General features: G+C 35.8%; 1 pseudogene; it reads right to left on the reverse strand.

Moving 5' to 3' along the window:
- Positions 1–6,695: 6,695 nt before the first annotated feature.
- LOC112654498 (calcyclin-binding protein-like) lies at positions 6,696–7,373 on the reverse strand (annotated as a pseudogene).
- Between the last annotated feature and the right edge of the window lie 17,254 nt (positions 7,374–24,627).

Raw genomic sequence — 24,627 nt, forward strand, 5'->3', positions numbered from 1 at the left:
ATTAGGCTATGTTGCAGCATATTGGAAACTCATATGCATTGGATGTCAGCTGAGTTACTTTTCTTTCCCCCCAAGGTGACATTGGTGCTTGTCTTACCAAATATGATGCAACTGACAAGTGTTTTCATGTAAGGAAGATATATGCCTCCCATCACCTTGTCAAGCTGAGTGAAGGCAAACTCCAGCACATCCTTTCACAAGTGATTAGGTGGTCGGAGTCATTAAAAGTCATAAAGTTAGACTGCGGGAGTGTGCCATGCATATATATGAACTCATCCAAAGCTGTCCTCCTTGAAGCAGGTGATAGCTCTCAACTTTGCCTCTGACCGAGTCATAAATTCTTGGCTGAGCTTTCCTTCTCTTAGCATATCTTTGAAATTATACTGAACAGTTAGTGCTGCTTTGGCCAGTCTCATTGTCTCCTGCTCTCCCAGCCAAGCTTCTAACAACTGGAGGTCCAAACGTCTGATTTTGGTCCACGAACACAAAACAAAGAACCAGAATGTCATCACTTTTTCTTCCACGGCACTTTTAACATTTTCCAAGTGCCTTACAAACTCCTGTCAATCAGCCTACTTTAAAATGGTCTAAAAAAGGCGACAAGAATGAGAGTGGTATTATTTAAACCCTCCCACAAAAGAAGGAAATTAAGGCACAGAGAGCTAAAGTGACACGACCAAGAGTCTGCACCAGGATGTCTAACCAGGAGCTCAGAACAAAGTCTAACTTCTTATGTTATAAGCTTTTACAGTCTTTCCACTTTCAGTCTCATCATCTCCTAGGAAATAAATCTGATTTGCTATAAAATAGAAATACACATACTGTACCTGAGATGGTAAGAATTTAAAACTCTGTAATTGTGCCACTGAGATGTATCATGAATTCCACTTTTTAAAAAAATTTGTCTTAAAGAATCAGTTAAGTGTATGAGCAAAAATTTATGTGCAAGATGTTCAATACATCATTATTTATAATAATTAATACCTGCAAACAATCCAGATTTGCAAAAACAGGAAATTCTTGAGGTTCTGTGATTAAGCAGTATAAATCCAAAACATATTTTTGAATAAATTTTAATGCTAAGGGAAATAAATAATCATGATATAATGTCTGTGAGAAAAGCAAACTATAATACTTAAGGATCTCAACTATGCTAAACATAAAAATATACAGGAGAAAAGGAACTGGAATAAAAACAATGCTAACATACTTATCTCTATGTTTAGGGATTACAGGCAATTTTAATTTTCTTTTTTAGAACCTATATAGATTTTCCAAATTTTCTACAATGACTATCACTTACTTTCATAATTAGAAAAAGAAAACACTTAAGTTCCTGGGTGGATGCATAAGAAGTTACCCACTTTCTCTAGGCCTCCTGAAAACCATCTCAACACAGACTACTCAATATTAAGCAATCTAAATGTTTTCTAAAACTCATCACAGCAATGTACTCAATCAGAAAGTAGTCAATGCTTGCCCTTGAGTGCATGAGGTTTGTCTCATTACAGATCTGATGTAGTGGCCAATGTACTTTTAAGACTTGGTACCTGAATGGATCTTGATGGGCCAGAGTGCTTTGCCTACAATAATTTCATTTCCCTATCAATGTCCCAAAATGTGTTCATCCCGCATAGATTGGATGCAATCATGACTGAATAGTGTGATGAGGAAGGAAAAGTTGTAAGAGTCACTTCAAACTCTCCAACTTTAGAAAAACAATTTTGAGCTTTGAGCACTGCAGCAATTAAGAACAATTTCTCTTGGGCTTATCAATGAGACACAAATCAACTCATTTCAGCCTACATAAAGGTCATTAAAAGAAAAGTTTTTAACAACCAGACATTTTAAAAGGTAAAAAAGCAAACACTGGGATGCATGTGCCCTGTGTAATTTCTTATATTTCATTTTCCATTGTTCTGGGCCAACAACAAAACACAAAAAGGCCCATGCTATTAGCTATGTTAATATGATAAAAACAACAGAAAATTATATATGCCAACCAAGTAGAACATACATTTATAAAATCCCGATTCTTTTCACCAAACATATGGAAGTAATTTTCAAGCCTGACGTCATCATCATTATATGGAGCAATTAGCTGTTGAAGTGCATTTCTTGATCAAGAGTCTATAGCTGAAATCTTTTAAATGTTCAAGCATATCAAACATGTGGCTTTTAAAAGAAACTTTAAAAAGAGACTAGGTTAGAGAAAAAGGAGGCTAAGGTAAAAATAGTTATAAGCCCTTTGTGTCCTGTCAGCAGCCCTTCTCCCCAGGCTCTCCTAGAAGAAGCAGCCCTCTGGTAGTTACACTTACCCAGCAGGAAGCCATTTTGATATTCTGCCCACACTTACTTTGCTCCTACATTTCCTTTTAGAAGAGACAAAGAGCCAGAAGCCAGTCAGAAGCTTTGCTGCTGGTTCTCATAAAATCTCAACACTTAACCTCTACAGAAATAATTTATTTTAAAAAATTGCTATTAACAAAAAGACTTTCCCTTACTTCTTATTATAAAGGCTACATTCAAATCCAGCCCATAGGATGGTTCTGGGAACCTGCTTTCTCTTGTCCCTATTCATTCACTTTGAATCACAGAGTTAATAAATAGTGAAATAAATAGAAGCTGAGCTTCAGGAATGAAAGAAGAAAAAAATAATAAAATTCTTAGATACTCAAGAAGATGAACAATCAATCTCTAAAAAATTCAAGTTAGTAATGTAGTTAGTGATTCTGGTTAAGAACAATTAGAACAAAGACATTTCCTTTTTAAAATTTTTAGACTATTTTTCTCACTTAAAAACCAACAAATACTCAGGGCAGAAAAAGTTGTTAAGTAAATAAACATAAAAAAAGAAATAAAATTTTCCCACATACTACCAAGAAATAACTATTATAACCAGTTGGTTATTCCTTTGAGTTTTTATATATAAATAGGACTTTATATGCATAAATGTATTTCATCATATATACATGTCACAGTTTATTTAATCTTTCTCAATTGTTGGACACATAGAAGGTATATAATGTTTCACTATTATTAACTCTGACATGAACAACCCTGGAATATAAATCTTTCTGCGTATTTGTGATTTTTTTCTCTTTAGAGTGAATTCAAAACAGTGAAATTACTGAGTTCAAAGTGTATGAGTTTTTGAAGGCTTTTAAAATACACCGCTGAATGACCTTCCCTAAATTTTGTACCAATTTACACTCCCAAGAGAAATGTTTGTGAAAATGTCTTTCCAAATAGTCCTGCTAGCCTTCTCTTTGTTTTAAAACAATAGGTTAGCTGTAAGAAAAGGTTCAATAAAAGCTGAAAAAGCATTCTGTCTAGAAATCAAATGCCTTCTCATGCACTCAGAGAGAATGCAGACGTTTATAGTAAGGACAATATTCACCTCAAATGACTATACCTCAAGTAACTACATATAAGGTAGTAAAAAATATCACTGTCCACACACATCCACTTATTTCTACCTGATGAAGCACAAGGAAATGCAATTTGGATTTATTGCATCACTAGCCTCCCAATTTTTAAAACCCTATTATTTGCACTATTTCAAATAACTTGAAAGATCTAACAAGGTAGAGGTATTAACAAATTCTGTGTTTATTGCATCATACACCTAAAATATACTTAACTGGCCTTGTAAAAGCAGGATTTAAAGGGGTAAAAGGACAGTTTCACCAGTCAGGGTGAGATCAGACACGTCCCGCAGAGGAGGTTTCTATATGTCAAACAGCATCAAAGAATTGGTGGGCACCAAATGGTAGGATTTAATGTTTCAGGAGAGGAAATTTGGAGAGAATAACAAATCAGAAAGCCATGAAAAGAAGGGAAGTCAAGGTCACCTCTCCATCTTCCAACATTGCCAAGACAAGAAAAATAGGTGAGCTTTCCCTGGGCGAGATTCCCAATCCACAAAACCCCCCACATTATGTTCTTGTTGCCAGGACTTGTCAGGAAGGTGTGAGGGTGGAAGTGAGGTATGGTTATGGAGGGAGAGTGGCCACTGCTGCTGTGGTCCCTGCCAGTCCCCCCATAATGTTCAACATTCACCTACAGATCCACAGCATTTATATTCTTTCTCTCACTGCCTAGGTGGTCAGTGCTGCCCCTAGGCAACATCTCAGTCATTCTCTGTTACAAAGCTGAAGGAATGCATCACAGATGTGTAACTAATTGCAATGAACAAGGACACTTCAGTACCTCTGAAGGTCAGTTAGCATTGGAAGGATTTCTAATACATGATTTTATTACCGAAAGCATAAATATGAATTACCCTTATGTAATCAAAGCCATTCAAATGATAAAACACTGGAACTGGTTTGGGGGCCCCTCATAATCAACAGAAATGCTCCAAACTGAGATGCCCTGTTTACTGACTCACATAATGTAAAAACTACACAAGAACATTTCTAAAACTTCTGGAGGTTGATTAAAACCTTTTAGTTGGATGTTTCTGAGAGACTACAAAGAATTACTACACATGTCTTAAATTTATAAAGACCATCGTGGTCTAAAACAGAAAACAATAGAATAGCGTGATCCTGGGACTTAGGCAATGAGTAATGAGAAGCAAGCTCCCCCTTGCACTACGTCTGTCCCATTTTGCCTCTTTCCTCTCAGGCTGCCTGATCCAGTACCCAAGGCTAATATTCTCTTTCCAGATGGAAGTCCATCCATGTTCTACAGAAACTAAGCCACCAGCAAACCCATACTTAGTGAAGAAGACACTAGCCAAATTCAACCCAACAACCCAAATTGTATATGGGATTCAATTTGGGCTTAAAATTGAAGCAAATATTTGAGGCAGTCTGTGGATATAGGACTGGACTTAGTTGTAGTCTTTCCAAAGAGGGCAATTTCCCAACACAAAATTCAGCTACACGTCAAGTATATTCTTGGAGCAAATAATCATTCAAATGTATTTATAGGGAGCAGTCACTTTCGTGCAGCAAGAGATTTTTTTTTCAGTTTACAAATCCTACCACCCACCTAATGAATTATCTATAAGACAGGATGCTCACTACAACCCTTTTAAAGTAGCTTCTGCATCATAATATTGCACAAAAAAATAATAACACAGTTTTTTAAAAAGAATATTGCACAAAAGTAAATTTCCTTCTGGCCTTTCTTTGGTTATACACTAAGGGAGCAATCTTAGCAAAATAGAATTTGTTCTAAACAACAGTGACTCTTGACTGAAATCAGATATTTAAACTTCAAAGAATAAATAATAACTTACACCACATTGGTTGTCACTCCTTGGTTCTATCTTTCAAATGTTTCTGCTGCCCTGAGAACCTCATTTCATTTTAAGAGTGTGTTGTATTGACTCTGATATTTGTAGTTAGTCATTGTCACTTTAGAATTTTTTTCTCCTTCTTCTGGTCGAGGTTCATTTAGAGAAACCCTGCTATTTCCATTCTAAAAGCCACTTTTCACCATCTTAAAGGGAAATATATTCATTTTCCTGCAACTTTCATTCTAAAGATTCCAAATTTTGTAGTGAAAGATGTCTTCAGAGAAATCAAGTGGTTTGTATTTTTAAAAACAACTTATACTTATTTTACACTCATAAGATGTTATAAACTTACTACTTTATGAATTAAAACTAGAAAAAAAAATCCCTATTTATTAGGGTTCATATTGCCAATGAAGTCCCCTTCAACTAAATGTATATTTAAGCTATCCTCACATAGAGCAAGTTGAGTTGCAGCAAATAAATAATAGACTCTATTTTCATCAGCAAAAATTGATTTTCACTGAAGTTATTTAACAGTGCCTGAAAATAAAAGTGTGCTATTTAAAGAGAGCTTGTGAAATTTCAGGAATGTCATATATTGGTAAACAATGCAGAACGACATGTGTAAAGAGGCAATTAATTTGTTGAGCTAATGAGAAACAGGTTCTCCTGCAGTTATTTTTGTCTACAAGCCAATGCTGGGGTGATCTTGCCTAAATTCAGAAAAGCACTAGCAGTTCTGTCCCAATGGTACAGTTGTGAGTGAGGTCCCATTTCTTAATCCCTGCATCCTGCTTACCTTCCAACATCTGGCCAAGAGGCAGATACTCTGACAATAAACTTGCACTGTGCAGGGGCTGTGACAAAGGGAAAAGGGAGGGCTGACCTGGAACAATGCCACAACGGGGCACTGGCTTCTCTGCTCACCCTCCCTTTCCACACTAGCCTGAAGTGACCTCAGGAAGAAGCTGTTAGGGCAAGAAACTCCCCTCCACCTCAGTGACTTTTTTTTTTTCAGATTTGCATTTTATGTAAACATTCAGGTTTTATTCTCATGTATTCTTATGTTGGCAGGAGCTGATGCCAAGAACTTACAGGCAAACAGTAACTTTTGTTGTCTACCTCTTAGCTAAACAAAAATACCCACAATGTAGTATTATCATTAGGCAAAATTTGCTTTCTTACATTTCACACAAGAATGCAATATTATCCTTTCTTGAACAAAATGCCCGGATTACTAAGGAAACTGTCTTTGGGGGAAGTGTTTAAGAAGTATATTTTATTTAAATAAATCCTCCAGGAGGAAATGGGAGAAATCATTGCCTTCACTTAAAAGACAACTGTGTAAGTTGTTACTTGTCAAATTTCTCTGCAGCTCACCAACATTTCCATATTGGAAACGTCAATATTTCCCCCTTACTCTTCCCAAAATGACCTTAAACTCTCAAAGTTCTGTCTCCTGGGCTTGCTTCTCTCTTGATTCCACCCAAGCTGTACTAATGGTTTGCTTCATATGATCATCTCCATCTTCATAAATTGTCTTTAGAACATTCATCAATCCCTCACTAGCATCCGTTTCAGTGTAATGGGAGGGCTTTTCCTTCTCTTTGCATCTTTCTCAAACTGAATCAGGTATCCCACCACGTTTTCTGCCTTTTTTCTACATAAGAATTGCATCAGTTTTGACTTTTTTTGAACTGCTTTCCATAGAGATCGGTGTCAAGAGGTTGATCACAGTCATGGAGTAACTGTTCCCATTTAGATTCTTTACCAAAAGATCAAATGACCTCTTTGTGAAATGCACCTGCATGTTCTCAGTGGGGACTTGACGAACTCCAAATAAAATAACTAGATTTTCACAAACTTATCTGACTGATCTCATCAGTAATTACTGATTTTCATTGTAATTGTAATTGTAATGGGAGCCACCACAGCAGCTGGCTTTTCATTGTCAAAGAGTTCTGCTTTTCTTTCTGATTTCTGCCACATCTGGTCCTCGATTTCTGTCTCAATCTTGGATTTTTCCGCTGTAAAGGCATCACGTACTCTTTCTAGTGGCCTTTTCTAGTAGCACCTTCACACCTTCTAGATCTTCCCATAGCTCTTCAAAAGTTGAAGCCATGGTCAGGCTGCATCAGGCAAGGCCCAAGCTGCAGCCATGCAGAGGAGAACAAGAAACACCACACCATGTGCCCTCACTGGGAGGCAGACCCCACTGCCAGGAGTCACCGTCCACTTCACTGAATTTTGATAAAGTGAATCCAGAGCAGCACTCAAAGTTTTGACTTAGGCTTGAGTTAGGAAACCCAGTATCCAACTCTCAGCTTCACCACTTATTCCCAAACTGTCGTACTGACCATATCTTTTATTTTTTACATTCTGAGGCTTTGACATCTGGGGCCTTGCTGACCAGAGACTATTCCTCTTAAGGTTGGCCAATTCCTAGAGAAAATAGACAACAGCATGCTTTTCAAATGCTAGCCAACCACCCAGAGTCTGTACCCTTAAGCACTTCCTTTACTGGGGTCTCATACTCCAGGCCACTATATGCCTGCCCTAAACGCCCAGGTCCAGGTACCAAGACAACTTGGAAAGCACACAAACCCAAAACCCACTAGAATCACTCAAACTAGCCAATCCTAAACCTGCTTCCCTGCCTCTCCTGTTTTTCCATGGAAATCACAGTAAAGGCTCTTGCCTATAGTTTCTTCCTCTCCCTCTGTTTTTTGACTGAATCCAGAGCTTCCTCATATGCACCCACCACCTCATCCCCACCCAGCCCTGGTGGGGTGTGGTATGCCTCTTCTCTTGGGATCTGCAAGTGTAACAAACTAGCTTTTCAACGGCAATCATATTCTGATTTACTGGTCTTACCATACTTTAATAATAATAAAACAGCTGTGTGGCCTTGGAAAAGAGACAGAAATGGAAAGAGGCAGAACTTACCCTGCCTCCATTTGTTCATCAGTAAAAGGAGGATAATATTTCCTTTTCACAGTGCTCTTGTAAAGATCAACTGAAATAATACACGATGTACTTAGTAAGTGCTCAATACTGATGCTCCAAATGAATAGATTTTAAAAAGTAGGATTTAGAGATAACTCATTACAGGTTACATAGCTAGGAAGATGGAAAATCTAAATGTCACCCAGATTTCTCTGACTTCAAATCTCCTTTTTTTTTCACATCACAGACCCTCCTACTGCACTCTGAACAGCTATCACAGTAATAAACACATAGTTGGATGATAGTAAGTTCTGTACAGGTACTCGTGTGCTCAATAAACTGAAGGAAGTTAAAGGAGAGGGAACAAGGGAGGGAAGGAGGGCAGGATGGAGGGAGGAAGAGGGAAGGAAGGAAAGAAACAAAGGTGGAAGGGAGGGAGGGAGAATCCTTTCTATCTCAGGAATACAAATAAGACTGATTTCTCTCCTGCTACCTTTCCTTCTTTCTGGGCCCTCAGTCTACCTTCAAATAAAGGTAAAACAGCTTTAGCTCCAATTATAAAAATTCCCAACATGGACACACCCCCAGTTACATAAATTTCCCTTTATCAGTCTCACTTTTTCATGGACCCAAAACTTCTAATAATTTCTGCCAAGTCTCTTCCTCTTATAATCTCAATCTTCAAGATATTTTTAAAACACCACTCTGCAACCATTCGAGGTCAGTTCTGAGTTCCCCATTCCTGCAAAAGCTTGTATATACTCTGATGACAACTTCTTTCCTTCTCCTCCTCTGCTCCTCTATCATGCACCTGGGCTTCCCAACTTCACGTGGCCTAGAGACACCAAGTCAACATTTTACAGCCTCACATAGAACAAACATCAGCAATATAAAGCTCTATTTGATCACTCTTGACCCAAACTGGTAAGTAGTATTCTCAAAACTACCTATAACTTAAAGAGGGGTTTTTGTTTGTTTGTTTTTGTTTTGTTTCGTTTTGTTCTGTGTGTTTTTTTGTTTTTTTTTTTAAACTTTTGGGCAGAAGTTGCAAGCTTAAGAGCATCTAGGAGGAGTAGAAAGGTCCTGAAAATGAGTGAAACTCACCACATAAGGGCAGGAAGAGAGAGAGCACATGGCCTCCAGGCAGTTAAGCAGCCCCAATTGGTGACCTCATGCTGAGAGAGCCCATCTGGTCAGAGATCACACATTTTCAAGAGCTAAAAATCTGTATTTTTAAGTGAAGAAACTCCCTACATTTAAAGTTTGCCAACTAATTCCATTTTTTTAAACACTGCATATGCCGATGAAAATAATTTTGTGCAAGTTTAAGTCTAAAGATCTTTACATTAAGACTTTTTCCCTAAGGTATTTTACGAGTATTTTCAAATACATAGAAAAAGAGCACAACATTTATCCTGAGGAAGACCTACATGAAAGAAAGTTCTTTTTAATGGGATGGAATGGAATGTTTAAAGCCATAAAATTTTACAATCTAAATGAAATGAATTATATTAGGTGGAGACTATAAATGTTGGTTTTTCACCTTCTTAAACATCTCTCATCAATTCCTTTGATGTTCCCACTGCCACCAGCCTTGTCCATGCTACCAGTATATCTTCCCTGGAATAGTTCCCTAACCCTCCAAGTGGGAGGCACCATACACAGCGTAATCTGCTTTGCTTTACTTTGTAATGGATAATTTCAACCACATCCATCCTAGCATAATATAATTTAACTAAGTGCATGTGCCTACTACATTTTCATCTTTATACTGACATTAATTCATCTTCGAACTCTTAAGTTGAAGGATTTAATTATTATACTGACATTAATTCATCTTCGAACTCTTAAGTTGAAGGATTTAATTATGACAAAAAAAGAAACTTAAAAATCTAATTTTTTTCTCTTAAAATGCATGCATGCCTATATAAAATAATACAAAACACAGAATATCAACTGCATAAAATTAAACAAAAAAGCCAAAATTCATTTTCAACAACTAAAATCAATTCAGATTTAAACTTCAGAGTCAAACTTAGAACGTCACAATTTCCCATGATTTACAGTGAAAGTCAAACTTTGGCAGGGGCCTGGCTCATTGCTAAAGTATTGCTAAATTTAAATTTTGCAATATTTTATTTTCAGGTATGAAACATTTACTAAATTTTAATTCATTGCTATTGCTCTGTTAGTCTTCTTAAAACAATGAGAGCAAAAAGCAGCACAATTTTAATATAATTTTCACTTCTGTTTATGTTTTTAGCCTGTATCAGCCTTTGAGAAAACAAATTTTCTTTTCTTCAGTCTTTGTCTTTTAAAACTAAACAGTTCTAATTTTATACTATATGCATATCTCTATCACCAGTATGATTTCCTAACATACAGAAAGCAGAACTCATGAAATAATCCAGATATTCATTCACTTTATTTCTGAAAACTGAATAAAAATGTTCAATTTTTTTCTCAGTAGTCTTCTACATCTTATTGGTCATTACAGACATAGCACAATTTCCCAATAACTGTTTTTCTGACTCCATAACTTAAAGAATCAGCTGGCAAAAATCTGATCTTAGGGAAGTAACATATTATACATCGGTTTTCAAATGAACACCAATTGAAGCATGTTATATAGTCTACATGATAGGATCTTTGGAAGGATGATGTCAGCAAAAATAGAATTAGGGACCCATAAAATTCTCTCCCCCATAAAGAAAATAGCAAAAATCGTCAGAATAAACATTTTCAGAACTCTTGAAATTAATGAAAGGTTTAGAGCAATCTAGGGAGCATTTATTCAAGAAAAAACACTGAACTTTGGCTATAAAAAAAGCATGCTTTGCAGCATTTTCTCGGGTCTATTCTGATCCTCCACTCTATATCTGTGAGACAGCTTTAAATACCAAAGCCTGCAATCATGGTGAAAACCAACAACCTACAATCACACTATAAACCAATAGCCTGATAGCCACCAGAGGGGGAAAATGAGAGTGCAACTCCTTTAAAGCCTCATTAACAGAGCACTATCAGTATTTGCCCTGTCTTATGGTTCCATGGAAAACTCCACACTCAAGATTGTGTTTTTTAACCATCCCATTCAGGGCAAAAAGTATTTCCCCAGGAGCATTTGTCAAAAACGGTTAGAGGCAAATGGCTGTATGAGGGAGTGGTAACAGTTTGAATAAAATGAAAGCCTGGGGAACAAGATGCCCACAGGGCATTGAAAATCTCCCAACATGTTTCTGGGAATCTAGAAGCCCCCATGATGCATAGGGCTATGTATATGTCTAGGGCTGTATACATGTTCAGGAATAATCTGAGAAGGCCCTAAATTCTCACTGCAGTCTGACTTTGAGACTCTGCAAAACCAGGAAGGCAATGTTATTAACTGCATAATTGAGTGTTGAAGGTTTGTCCCAACATATAAAAAGTATCCTTTAGCAAGGCAGAGAAACACTGAATCTAGATGTTTAAGAAAATTTATGTCCAATCATTAGCTGACTACTAAGATAACCAAATACAGACATTAGTGACCATACATGACAAAAAATACAGACTTCATAGAATTAGTTCAGAAAAGACACTAAGAAAAAAAAAAAAACAACCATGAGGAAGGAGAAGAATTTGATTTCTAGAGTTGCCACTTTATATTATTTAAAGTGTCCAGCTTTCAGGTGTCTAGCTGGCTCAGTCAGTAGAGTATGTGACTCTTGATTTCAAGAATGTGAGTTTAAGCCCCACATTCAGTGTAGAGATTACATAAAATTAAAATATTTTTAAAAATATCTAATTTTCAAAAAATAATGCTAGATATAAAAAGAAACAAGAAAACAAGACCTATCCACAAAAAAAGAAGCAATCAATAAAAACTGCCTGAGGACTTACTGGACAAAGACTTTGAAGAAGTTATTCTAATTTTTTTCTAACAAGTAAAGAAAGCTATGCCTAAAGAAAAAACTGTAAAAATGATAAGTCATCAAACAAGTAAAAAGATAGAAATTACTATAAACATACACATACAAAAATTCTGTAGTTACAAATACAATAACTGAAATGAAATGTTTACTAATGGGACTCAGCTGCAAATCTGACCAAAGAGGAAGAAAGAATCAACAAAATTGAAGACAGTTGAATTAGACTACTCAGCATAAGGAAAGGGAAGAAAATGAATGAGGAAAAATGAACAGTGCCTCAAAGACCTAGTACAAAATATCAAGTGTACCAACATATATATATATTAGGGGCCCCAAAAGGAAAGAAGAAAAGGAATGGGAAAAGATTATCTGAAAAAATAATGGTGAAAAATTTCCTAAATATGATCGAAAAAATTAATCTGGACTTACAAGACGCTCAGTGAAATCCAAGCAAGATAAACTCAGACAGCCATATTCACACATATTACAATCAAATGGCTGAAAGACAAAAATTAAGAAAAAAAAATCTAGAAAACAGCAAGAGCAAAGTGACTCATCACATTCAAGCAATCTCAGAAAGATAAAAAGCCAGTGTCTCATCAGAGACCATAAAGACCAGAAGGAAATGACAATACATATTAAAAGTGCTTAAAGAAACAATGTCAACCAAGAATTCTATACTCAGCAAAGCTATCCTTCAAAACTCCAGAAGATATTGTAACATTTCCAGGTGAACAAAAGTTAAGAGAATTCATTACTTGCAAACCTGTCCTACAGGAAATACAAATGAGAGTCTTTCAGGCTGAAATTAAAAGCCATTAGGAAGCAACTCAAATCCATGAAATGAAGAAAGAGCACTTTCTCAAATGAAGAAAGAGCACTAGAAAAGGTAATTACATAGATAAATATAAAAGTATAATTTTTTTTACTTTTTTCTAATATATTATTTAAAAGATAACTGCATAAAGCAATAATTATAAACCTGTGTTAAGGAGCACACAATGTATAAAGATGTAATCTGGATAACAACAGTACAAATGAAGGGAAGGGATGGGAATCATATAGGAACAAAGTTGTGACATGCTATTTTAATAAGTTGGTATTGTTCCAAACTAGATTATTAAAAGTGAACATGTTAATTTGAATTCTCATGGCAATACCTAAGAAACTAAAAAAATAGCAAAATAAATGTCAAGATAATTAAAATGGTAGACTAGAAAACATCTACTTAAACAAGATGTAGTAATGTAAAAATAAAGGAATAAAAAAAGACATAAGAAAAAAAAAAGACATAAGACATGCTGAAAACAAATAGCAAAATAGCAGATATAAATCCTACCTTATCAGTCCATAGAATGAAATGTTATTTAGCCATAAAAAACAATTATGTACTGATTCAGATGTAACATGGATGAATCTTGAAAACATTATGCTAAGTGAAAGAAGCCTCAAGGGATCACCTATTTTTATTTCATTTATGTGAAATATCCAGGATAGTGAAATCCATAGAAATAGAAAGTAGAAGTGGTGCTATGTTCTGAGGTTTGTGTCCTCCTCAAAATTCCTATGTTGAAATCCAAAACCCCAAAGTGATGGTATTAGGAAGTAGGAAGTGGGACCTTTAAGGGTAGCTAGGTCATAAGGGCAGTGCCTTCATGAATGGGATTGGTACTCTCCTGACCCTACAAAGCTATCTAGCCCCTTTTGCCATGTACGGATGCCACAAGAAGTCAGAGGTGTCTGTGAACTGAGGAAGGTCGTCACCCAACCTGGCACCTTGATCTAGGACCTGCCACAGATGCCAAAACTGTGAGAAATATATGTTTGCTGTTCGAAAGTCACCCACCCAGTCTATGATATTTTGTTAAATCATACTTAACAGAATAAGACAAGTGGGAAGTGACTGCTAGTAGGTACACAATTGCTTTTGGGGATGATTAAGTATTCTGGAATTAGATAGTGTTGATGGTTGTACAAACTTATGAATATACTAAAAGGATGAATTTTATGATATGTGAATTATATCCCAGTTTTTTAAAATACTTTGAATCATATCTCTTCTCCTGACCATAATCTCCTAATTTTGATGTTCTCTTCTTCTGCCCTCCCACTTTACTTGTTCACCTCCCTCACAATACTCAAAATACTTATATGTTTTATATCATTCTATTAGTCACTTATTTAGCCTAAAATGATACTGCTATGGACAGAAAGTAATGAGAAAATGGGAGAGAAGTAGGAAATAGAGTTTGGAAAGTCAAGGAGAGGTCCAATTGCATAGGGACTCATAGGACTATTTGGACCTGGAGAGCAGTTGGAATTTTATGCTATTGAAATATTCTGGGGGATCCCTGGGTGGCACAGTGGTTTGGTGCCTGCCTTTGGCCCAGGGCGTGATCCTGGAGACCCGGGATCGAATCCCACGTCGGGCTCCCGGTGCATGGAGCCTGCTTCTCCCTCTGCCTGTGTCTCTGCCCCCCTCTCTCTGTGTGTGTGACTATCATAAATAAATAAAGAAAAAGAGGGATCCCTGGGTGGCGCAGCGGTTTGGCGCCTGCCTTTGGCCCGGGGCGCAATCCTGGAGATCCGGGATCGAATCCCACGTCGGGCTCCCGGTGCATGGAGCCTGCTTCTCCCTCTGCCTGTGTCTCTGCCTCTCTCTCTCTCACTGTGTGCCTATCATGAATAAATAAAAATTAAAAAAAAAAAAAGAAAAAAGAAAAAAAGAAAAATTCTGTTCTATTGAAATTTTATTAAAATCCATTTATATAGAAAATAATAATTGATTTATCATTTTAAAAGCTTACTCTGGCTCTTGTAAGAGAATACTATAAACCGGGAGGCCAGTAAAGAGAATAGTATAGAAATATGGGTAGGAGGGGTGCTTGGGAGGCTCAGTTGACTAAATATCTGACTTCAGCTCAAGTCATGATCTCAGGGTCCTGGTATCGAGCCCCACTTTGGGCTTCCTGCTCAGCCAAAAGTCTGCTTGTCCCTCTGTTTCCATCCCTGCTTGCATATGCATGCTCTCTCTCGCTCTCTCTCTCAAATAAATAAACAAATAAATAAAATCTTAATATAAAAAAAAGGAACCTGGGTAGGAGATGACAGCATTTTGTACTTAAGAGATGAGAGCAAAAATGAAGCAAAATTAATAAATTTAACATATATCTTGGAGATACAATAAACAGGATTAAGTAGATGTGCAGGATGACAGAAAAGGATGTATCCTTAATAATACCTTGAGTTTTGGCTTCTTCTTGGTGAATTAGCCATTTTATCATTCTGTCTCTGGTAATTTTCTTTGTTCTTAAATCAACTTTACTTGATATTAGTAAAGCCATCTTGAGTTTTCCTTTTATTAATGCTGATATGATATATTTTTTCTATCTTTTTACTTTCAATCTGCTTATGTGGTTATAATTGAAGTGAATTTCTTATAAACAGAATATAGTTGGGTCATGTTTTTTAATCCAATTTACCAACCTTGTCATTTATTGATACATTAGACCATTTATATTTAATGTAATCATTGCTAATTATTGCTGATCTGTCACAAATTTTTTCTTTACTGTTTATTTTCTCTGGGTTTTTTTTTTCCTCCGGTTTCTTTTTTCTACTTTCCTGTGGACTATCTGAATTTTTTAGAATCCATTTTGAATTACCTATACTTTTTAAAATATCCCTGTATAATTTTTCAATGGTTGCTCTATCATATTATCTATCTAGTTACATAATTATCCAGAAATATTATCTAGATATTAAATTAATTTTGTGAATTATTTTATATACATAGTATTTATAATATATAAAATCACAAGCGATAGGTATCATCATTACTTTTTTGTCTGAAGTATAGATACTTTGCCTTCCATAATGTCACTTTATCCTTCTCCATTTAGAATATAATTGTCCAACATAATTTTTTTACATTTCTTTAGAACTACATGGATGTTACAAATTTTGTTTCAACCATCATACATAATTTAGAAAATTGAAAAGCAAAAGGAAAGCCTATTTTATTTACCCAGATTTTAATTTACTGTCTTCTTACTTCCTGATTTTTCCAAGATCCCTTCTTTTATCATATCATTTCTGTTTAGAGAACTTCCATTTTAGCATACTTCTACTGGTGACAAATTCTCTTAGTTCTCCTTCATCTGAAAATGTCTTGATTTCCCCCTCATTCCTGAAAAATATTTGTGTGAAGTATAGAATTCCAGGGTGGGGGTGCCTGGGTGGCTCAGTCAGTTAAGCATCCAACTCTTGATTTCAGTTTAGGTCATGATCTCAAGGTTGTGAGATGGAGCCCCAAGTAGGGCTCTATGCTAGGCATTGAGTCTGCTTAAGAGTCTCTCTCTCCCTCTGTCTCTCTGCACCCCCCCCCCCACTTGTTCTCTCCTTCTCTCTTTCTCTCTTTCTCGGCATTTGATAATATTGTGCCACTTCCTTTTGGAATTTGTTGTTTCTGGTAAGAAATTCACAAATGTCTGAAATTTTTCTCTAGTACTTTAAATTTTTTTTCTTTTTAGTATTCAGAATTTTAAATATGATGTAACTTGTCATAAATTTATTTAAGTTTATCCTGTTTGTAATTCATTTGGCTTCACAAATCTGTAGATTTATGTCTCTTGCCAAATTTGGGAAATCTTTACCCTTTATGTCTGAATATTTTTCAGCTCCACTCTCTTTCTCCTTTCCTCTGTCATCTCTGATGACAGATCTTTTTCTTTAGTCACACAAGTCCCCAAGGCCCTGGTCCTTCTTTTCTTTTCTTTTATGGTCCTTTTTTTTTAAAGTGTACTTCCTGTACCAGACCCAGTGCCAAGAGGAAACCCCTTGGTTAGAATTTCCCCCCATGGGGGAAAAAATCCAGGAAGAACCTAGTAGCTTTTGCCACCAGGACCCCTACAGCCCTAGCCACAGCTACTTCTGAAGACACTTACATTGACCATAATAGACCCTTTCTGTTTTGGACATCCATCAATCTCAGGAGACAGAACTACATGGAACCAACATCGCTGCACCTCGCACAACAGAACCAGAGACTCTGCACTCTACCTGGCCAGCATGCTTGCAGCAGCTCACAAGTAAAAGTCTTTCTGCACCAAAGCCAGTCCAAAAAGACTAGAAGAGGTGACTACTCCCTCAAATAACCAGATATTAACATAAGGCCACTAGAAATGTGGAAAAGCAAGGAAATACAATACCACAAAAAGGACACAATAATTTGCCAGTAACCTACTCTAAGGAAATGGAGATCTGCAAGTTACTTGAAAAATAATTTTAAATAATTATTATAAGGAACTCAGTTAAGAAGAGAACACAGATAGACAATTCAATAAACTCAAGAACATAATATATGAACAAAATAAAGAGTTCAACAAAGAAATTTAAAAATCATAAAAAAGAACCACACAGAAATTATGATGAAAAGTAAATGAAAAATGTGTTGCAGAATGTCTTAGTCCGTTCAAACAACTATAACAAAACATTACAGACTGGATAGCTTACTGATAACAGAAATTTATTTCTCACATCTCTGGAAGCTGAAAGTCTAAAATCAGAGTGTCAGCATGGTTAGTTCTAGAGAAGGCCTTCTTCCTGGTTGCAGACTGATGACTTCTCCTGTGTCCTCACATGGTGGAAGGGGCAAGCTAGCTCTCTGGGTCCTCTTTTATAAGGGCATTAATTCCATCCATAAGAGTTTCAACTTCATGGCCTACTTACCTCTTTAAGATCCCACATCATAGTATCATCACACTGGGACTAGGATTTCAACAAATGAATGGGGAGTAGGTGACAAACATTTAGACCATAGCAGAGAGCTTCAACAATAACTTGATCAAGCAGGAGAAAGAAGAAAACAGAGGGAATAAGCTCCTTGACATTGGTCTTGGCAATGATTTCTTAAATATGACACCAAAAAGCACAGGCAACGAAAGCAAAAATAAGTAACTGGTATTACATCAAGCTAAAAAGCTTCTGAACAAAGGAAATAATTAGAAGAGTAAAATGGAAACCTACAGAATGAGAGAAAATATCTGCAAGTCATATATTTGATAAGGGGTTAAAATCCAAAATATATAAAGAACTTATACAACTTTATTGCAAAAAAATAAATAATCCAATTTAAAAATGGGAAAGGACCTGAACATTTTTTCTAAAGAAAATATATAGATGGCCAATTATATTTTAAAAGATGCCCAATATCATGAATTACCAGGAAAATACAAATCAAAATCACAATGAAATATCACATTACACCTATTATAACACCTATTATCAGACAATAGATAAATGCTGGTGAGGATGTGGAGAAAAGACAACCATTGTAAAACCATTAATGGGAACGTAATTTTGTATAGCCTTTATGGAAAACATTTCAGAGGTTCCTCAAAAAAATTAAAAATGAAAGCAGGATTCCAAGGAGATATTTCCACTCCCATGCTCACTGCAGCATTATTCATAACAGTCAATGTATGGAAACAAACTAAGTACCTATCAATGAATGAATGGATAAAGAATTCATGGTACACATGCACACACAAACACACACACTCACACACACACAATAAAATGTTATTCATCCTCAAAAAAAGAAGGAAATCCTGCAATCTGCAACAACATGAAAGAATTTGGAGGGCATTATGCTAAGAGACATAAACCAGACACAGAAAAATAAATATTGAACGACATCACTTATATGTGAAATTTTAAAAAGTCAAACTTAGAGAAACAATTGAATGTCGTTGCCAGGGGCTTGGAGGCAGCTGGGCAAGAAGATGTTGGTCAAAGAGTACAGACTTTCAGTTATAAGAGGAATAAGTTCTAGAGATCTAACATACATCATCATAGCTACAGTAAATAATAATGTATTCTATACTTGAAATTTACTAAGAGAGTATATCTTACTTGTTCTTCTCATCACACACACAAAAAGGTAACTGTGTAAGATGATAAATATGTTAATCAGCATCTTGTGATAATCAATACCCAAGGTATTTATATCAAAACACTGACCACATTGTACACCTTAAATATATTCTATTTTTAATTGTCAATATTATCTCAATAAAGCTGGAAAAAAAATAAGGTTTTGTGTTTCTCTGTTGCTCAAACTGGGCCATTTCTCTTCTTCTATCTTCCAGTTCACAGATTATTTCCTCTGTCTCATCCATTCTGCTATTGAAGCCATCCACTGAACTTTTTATTTTGGTTATTATATATTTCAATTTTAAATTTCCCTTTGACTCTCCTTTATATCTTGTATTTCTCTGCTGAGACCTAGTTCTTTAACTGAGGCTTCCTACTTTTTCATGGTTTCAAGAATGTTCATAATTATTGTTTTAGCATTTTTTATCATAGCTGCCTTAAAATCTTTGTCAGATAATCTAACATGTCTGTCATCTTGTTGTTGACATCTAAGGATTGAGAACTTTCTAGTTCTTAAGTTTGAGAACTTTCTAGTTCTTGGTATGATAAGTGATTTCTTTTTAAGATTTATTTTTTTATTTATGATAGACATAGAGAGAGAGAAAGAGGCAGAGACACAGGAGGAGGGAGAAGCAGGTTCCATGCAGGGAGCCTGACGTGAGACTCAATCCTGGGACTCCAGGATCACGCCCTGGGCCAAAGGCAGGCGCTAAACCGCTGAGCCACCCAGGGATCCCCTGATAAGTGATTTTGAATAAAGAACCTAAACATTTTCCTATAACATTATAAAATTATTATGAATCCTTCTGTTTTGGCTGGCTTTTTTCTCTAAAATTTCTCAGGAAAGTTAGGGGAAAGCTAGCACTGCTTCATTTCTGCTAGGTGGAGGGAGAAGTCTAAATTTCTACTTAGCTTCAACTGATAGCTACAATGGTGGGGGGGGGGGCAGAAGGGAAAGCAGAGGAGCATCTCTTCATTGCCACTTGATAGGGTGGGAGCTCCAGCTCCCCGTGTGGCCCCACTAACAGCACAGGGCCTTGTTACAAGTTTGACAGAGTAAAAGTCCCTACTTCTCTCATACCACTCTGGTGGGACTGATGGGCCACCTTGCTATGTAGCCTTGTGAAGATGAAACTCTAGGCTCCCCACTCAGCCTTTGCTTGTGTGGGTGGCAGTGGAGACATAGTTTCTGTATGGTGTTTGACTGGAACAGAGAACAGTTAACATCTAAAAGTTTTCTGATTTCCTAGACCACCCCTTTCCTGGACTTTTCAATAAAAAGATGCTGCTTCTATGGGATTCTGCATTCATTGGCATTTAGGTTGCTGGCTTTACAGATCCAATTCTCACATCCCAAGTTCCCTAGGAAGTCTGCCTTTTTCTCTCCATCTTTCAGTAGCTTTTAATGTCTTTTTTATATATGAGGTCCAAGATTTGTAGTTGTACTTAGCAGGAGAAATAGGGAAAAGTACATCCAGTAATGGAAGTTCTTTAACCTTATTTTAAATATTAGAGTTACAGTTTTTATCTATATCTTTGGGAATGTTACTTTACACATTACTCTTTTTTTTTCTTACAATAGTTTGTGTAGGACTTAACCACAGTCCTTTCATACTGTTCATGTTTAAGCACAATAAGTCTTTCTGTGTAACTAGAGGGAGCCCCCTCTTTAGAGGGGTAGGGTGAACTGGGATATCCTTCTTAGTTTCATGCTCTCAGGGCTCACAGTTCTAACATTAGTGACTGATAATTCAAAATATGCCCACAGTTCTTTCTGAAATCTGCTTTCCCTTCTCTCTTCCCACTCTCATCTGAGTCTTTTTTTCCCCTTTGTCCTTAGTGGCAATTTGATTCTCCTTCCTGCCTTCTCTTCAATATATTGAATAATTGAATATATTATATTGTATAAACTGGGTTGTGTCTCATATACATTTCTTACATTGTGCTCAAGCTTATAATAGCTCTTAGAATGCTGTATCACAATCGTCCACTTATCTCTCAACCTTCACCATAAATAATCTCTTTAAGGGTAGGTACTATGTTTTAATCATCTCCATAACCTTAGTCATAATGTAACCCCTAGTACATTCCTTCGATAAATATGGACTAAATTAATGAAAGAAAGAGCCCCTTTTATGAACCTAGTCTTTTCAACATAAATATGTTTGTAAATAATCTTATTTTTATGAATAGATATATTATTTTATTGAATATAAAGATAATCATCTATACTGCAACAAATTTATAGAGGTTCCAAGAAGTAAAATTAAAATCACTTGTGCTATAATAATCCATTTTCAATGATTTCAATAATATCATTTTCAATGATAATGGCTGCTAACAATTTTAATTTATATCCTTCCAGTTTGTTCTTTGTGTTTATATGTATATGGGAATAATCTTGAACATATTAAAATAACATTTTAACTTCACTTTTCAAAAGCTTTATACATGAGACAACTTAAAGTAAAAGTGTTTCAAATGTAAGGCCACATGATGTAGTGAAAAATATACTGTCTCTAAAGCCAGAGTGCCTTTCCATGAGCTATGGAAATATGGAGTAGTTAGGTAACTTCTCTGGGCCTCAATGTAGTAGTAAAATGGATGTAATGATAGTATCCATCTCATGGAATTGCAATGAAGGCTAAATGAATTAATATTTGAATTATTTAAAATAATCTCCTGCATATAAGTGCTATAAAGGCACTTGTTAAAAACATAAAGTAAATAATTATGATTCTCTGCATGTTTCTCATCATAACATCCTGAAAAATAACATTATGCAGAGAAATTTTCAGCCAGACTGGAAAGGAAAATAAAAGAAAAAGAAAATACTTCTACTTCTGAAAGAAAGAGGAAGTCATGAAAAGAATTGAGCAAGGAGGTCAAATTCCAAACCTCCATGGGATATGGGAAATGAATTACAGAGACATTCAAATAAATATCAGACAGTGACCATATCAAAGCTACTGCCCACTCTTCCAGGTGTTGTCTAGGGGAGGCTGCAAACTCTCTCAGAAGTCCTGCCTTCAGCCTAGGACCACATCCAATATGGTGCAACAGCAGTAGTGCAGCACTATCAGGGAAGCTGACAGACAAATCTCTTCAATGTTGTATGTGGTATGAAGGAAATGCAGATATTTTTTAAGTCTCCTACCTAAGGAACCTACCTAAGACTGGTGCTGCAGAAAAGACCTAGAATCAGGAAAGAGATATTTCCAAGGGCCAGGACTTCAAAGCAGAGGCAAAGACAGCTTATGACCAACAGTAGCAGACAGCATCATAAGCCAATGACCATGTAGGACCAAGTATCTCAGCCAACAGGTTTATGAGAAAAAAACCCAATAAACAGCTGATTAAAATTCAACCTAATCAGAGGTCAAGTAAATAGCAATTATAACACAATACCATTTTTCTCCAATAAGTCCTGCCAATTTTTTCAAATTGAGGATACCCTGTGGTGATAGAAATGTGACAAAATAGGTATTCTCATACCTAGCAGGAGAAAATGGAAATTGTTATAGCTTTATGGAGGATAATTTAAAAATCTACTGAAATAATTTTAGTGGATAAATTGAACCAGAAAACAGATTTAAATGTATGAAGATTTTCATGAAAGTTTAGTACAATTCACTATATATGTAGATAGTAAAAGGCTGAAACCCAAAATGTTAACATGGGATGGGGTTAGAGTGAAGGAGATTATTTTTTAATTTGAATATTGTCAAATGTTCTAAGCTTCCTACAATAAACATTTATAGACTTTTATCAAGAAGGAAAAGATTTTTATAAAACCATACTTTCTTACCTTTAGTCAGCCTCTTTCAAGTTAAGGAAGTTATTTTTCTGGAAAGCATCTCAATAAAAAGGTAATCAAGGCTCTAAGCCTACAAACTGAGGGATCAGATGCTGATATTTGAACTCAACTAAGATGAAACCCTATCTTAAATTCAAGACTGAAACAGTCACTAACACCCCTCATTTTATTAGTTTATTCTTTACTTGACATTTAACTATGTATAACTGACCATCCAGATTATTTATAAAAATGTTACTTTAGACACGTGTCAAAAATAATCTCTAGGATGTCACAGTGTCAATTATTTCTTGCTTCAGAAAAATGCTGTATTTCTGTGCCTTTTATTTCTTGACAGAAAATAAAGACTTTATGAGGAGGAAGAACCCCTTGATCATGGATTATTTAATTTCCTTTCATACTAAAGCTTATGATTATTTTTTAAAGATTAAATAGTTTCCTAGTTTATCTTTCTTTTCACATTTGGCCTCCTCAGAGAATTCTAATAGAAATTACTCTGCAGATAATTTCAGTTTTAAAGAGAAATTTTTTTCATATACCTTCATTTTGATCGAATCTCTTGGGAAATGGTATGTGAGGCAGCCCTCTTAAATGTTTTCGAATTCATTATGTGAAATGAAACCATCTGTAATCTTTTGAAGGCAAAAACTCAAAGAGCAAAGTCATCTGATAATGAAAGCAATAACATTAAACATGAAAACATGGTCAACATTGTCTAAGAGAACCCTAACCTAGGAAGTTTCATAAACCCAGTTAGTCTCTCCCCACTTCCATTAAGTGCAATCTGTCAAGTAAACGCAATCAAGATTTGAATGGCTCTAACAACAAACTGCTAGAAATTAGACCAGATTCTTAAAAGCTTTCATGATTATTCACCAAATAGCTGGAGACTAAAAAATGAGATATGATCAATCTGGGACGAGAAAAGACCCAAGAAGTTATAATCAGCAACTTGAGCCATCTGGGAAGGCTCTTCCTTCTTTAAGTTACAGTTTGGCAACTTCTTTACCATTAAGCTTTAGCTTATCATTTTAAATGATGGCGAACAAGACAAAATAAAGGACAGCTGGAGATAGAGATTCCACTCTTGTTACATGCTGTTGCATGTTGAGATTAAGACATGATGGGGCATTTACAAACTTGATTAAAGGTGACTTGCTACATAAACTTAGTAACCAATCTTATTTTCAGACCTGCCAGCTGAAGATAAGAGTTCCCCAACTCTCAACATATACAACTTTCTGAAGATTTATGAAAAGTATCATCCAAAAGCAATGACAATAATTTTTTTTCCTACAGAGCTTTCTGGTTTTTATAGGTCTTTGTCTATGGAACTTCAGCAATCTGAAGCAGTAATATAAAGTTTTCTTCTTGAATCTGTCTAGAGTTTACTCAAAGCTTAGTCCCTGCACCAGCAATAATGAGATCAGCTGGAAGCATGTTAGAAATGCAGATTCTCAAAAAAAAAAAAAAAAAAAAAAGAAATGCAGATTCTCAGGTTTACCCCAGGCCTACTAAATAAGAATATGTATTATAACAACATCCCCAAATGTTTCATATGCACATGAAATTTTTGCATGTATCAGAATCATCTAGAGTATTTATTAAAACATAATGCCTGGGTCTCATCTTGAGTTTTGGATTCACCAGGTCTGGAGTAAAAAAAAAGAATTCACATTTCTAACAAGTTCTCAGTGATGTTCATGCTGATGGTCTGGAGAGCACACTTTGAGAAACACTGATCTGAACTAAAGTATGCTTTGTGT

Source organism: Canis lupus, chromosome 15 (assembly GCF_003254725.2).
Source record: "Canis lupus dingo isolate Sandy chromosome 15, ASM325472v2, whole genome shotgun sequence".
Classification (NCBI taxonomy): domain Eukaryota; kingdom Metazoa; phylum Chordata; class Mammalia; order Carnivora; family Canidae; genus Canis; species Canis lupus.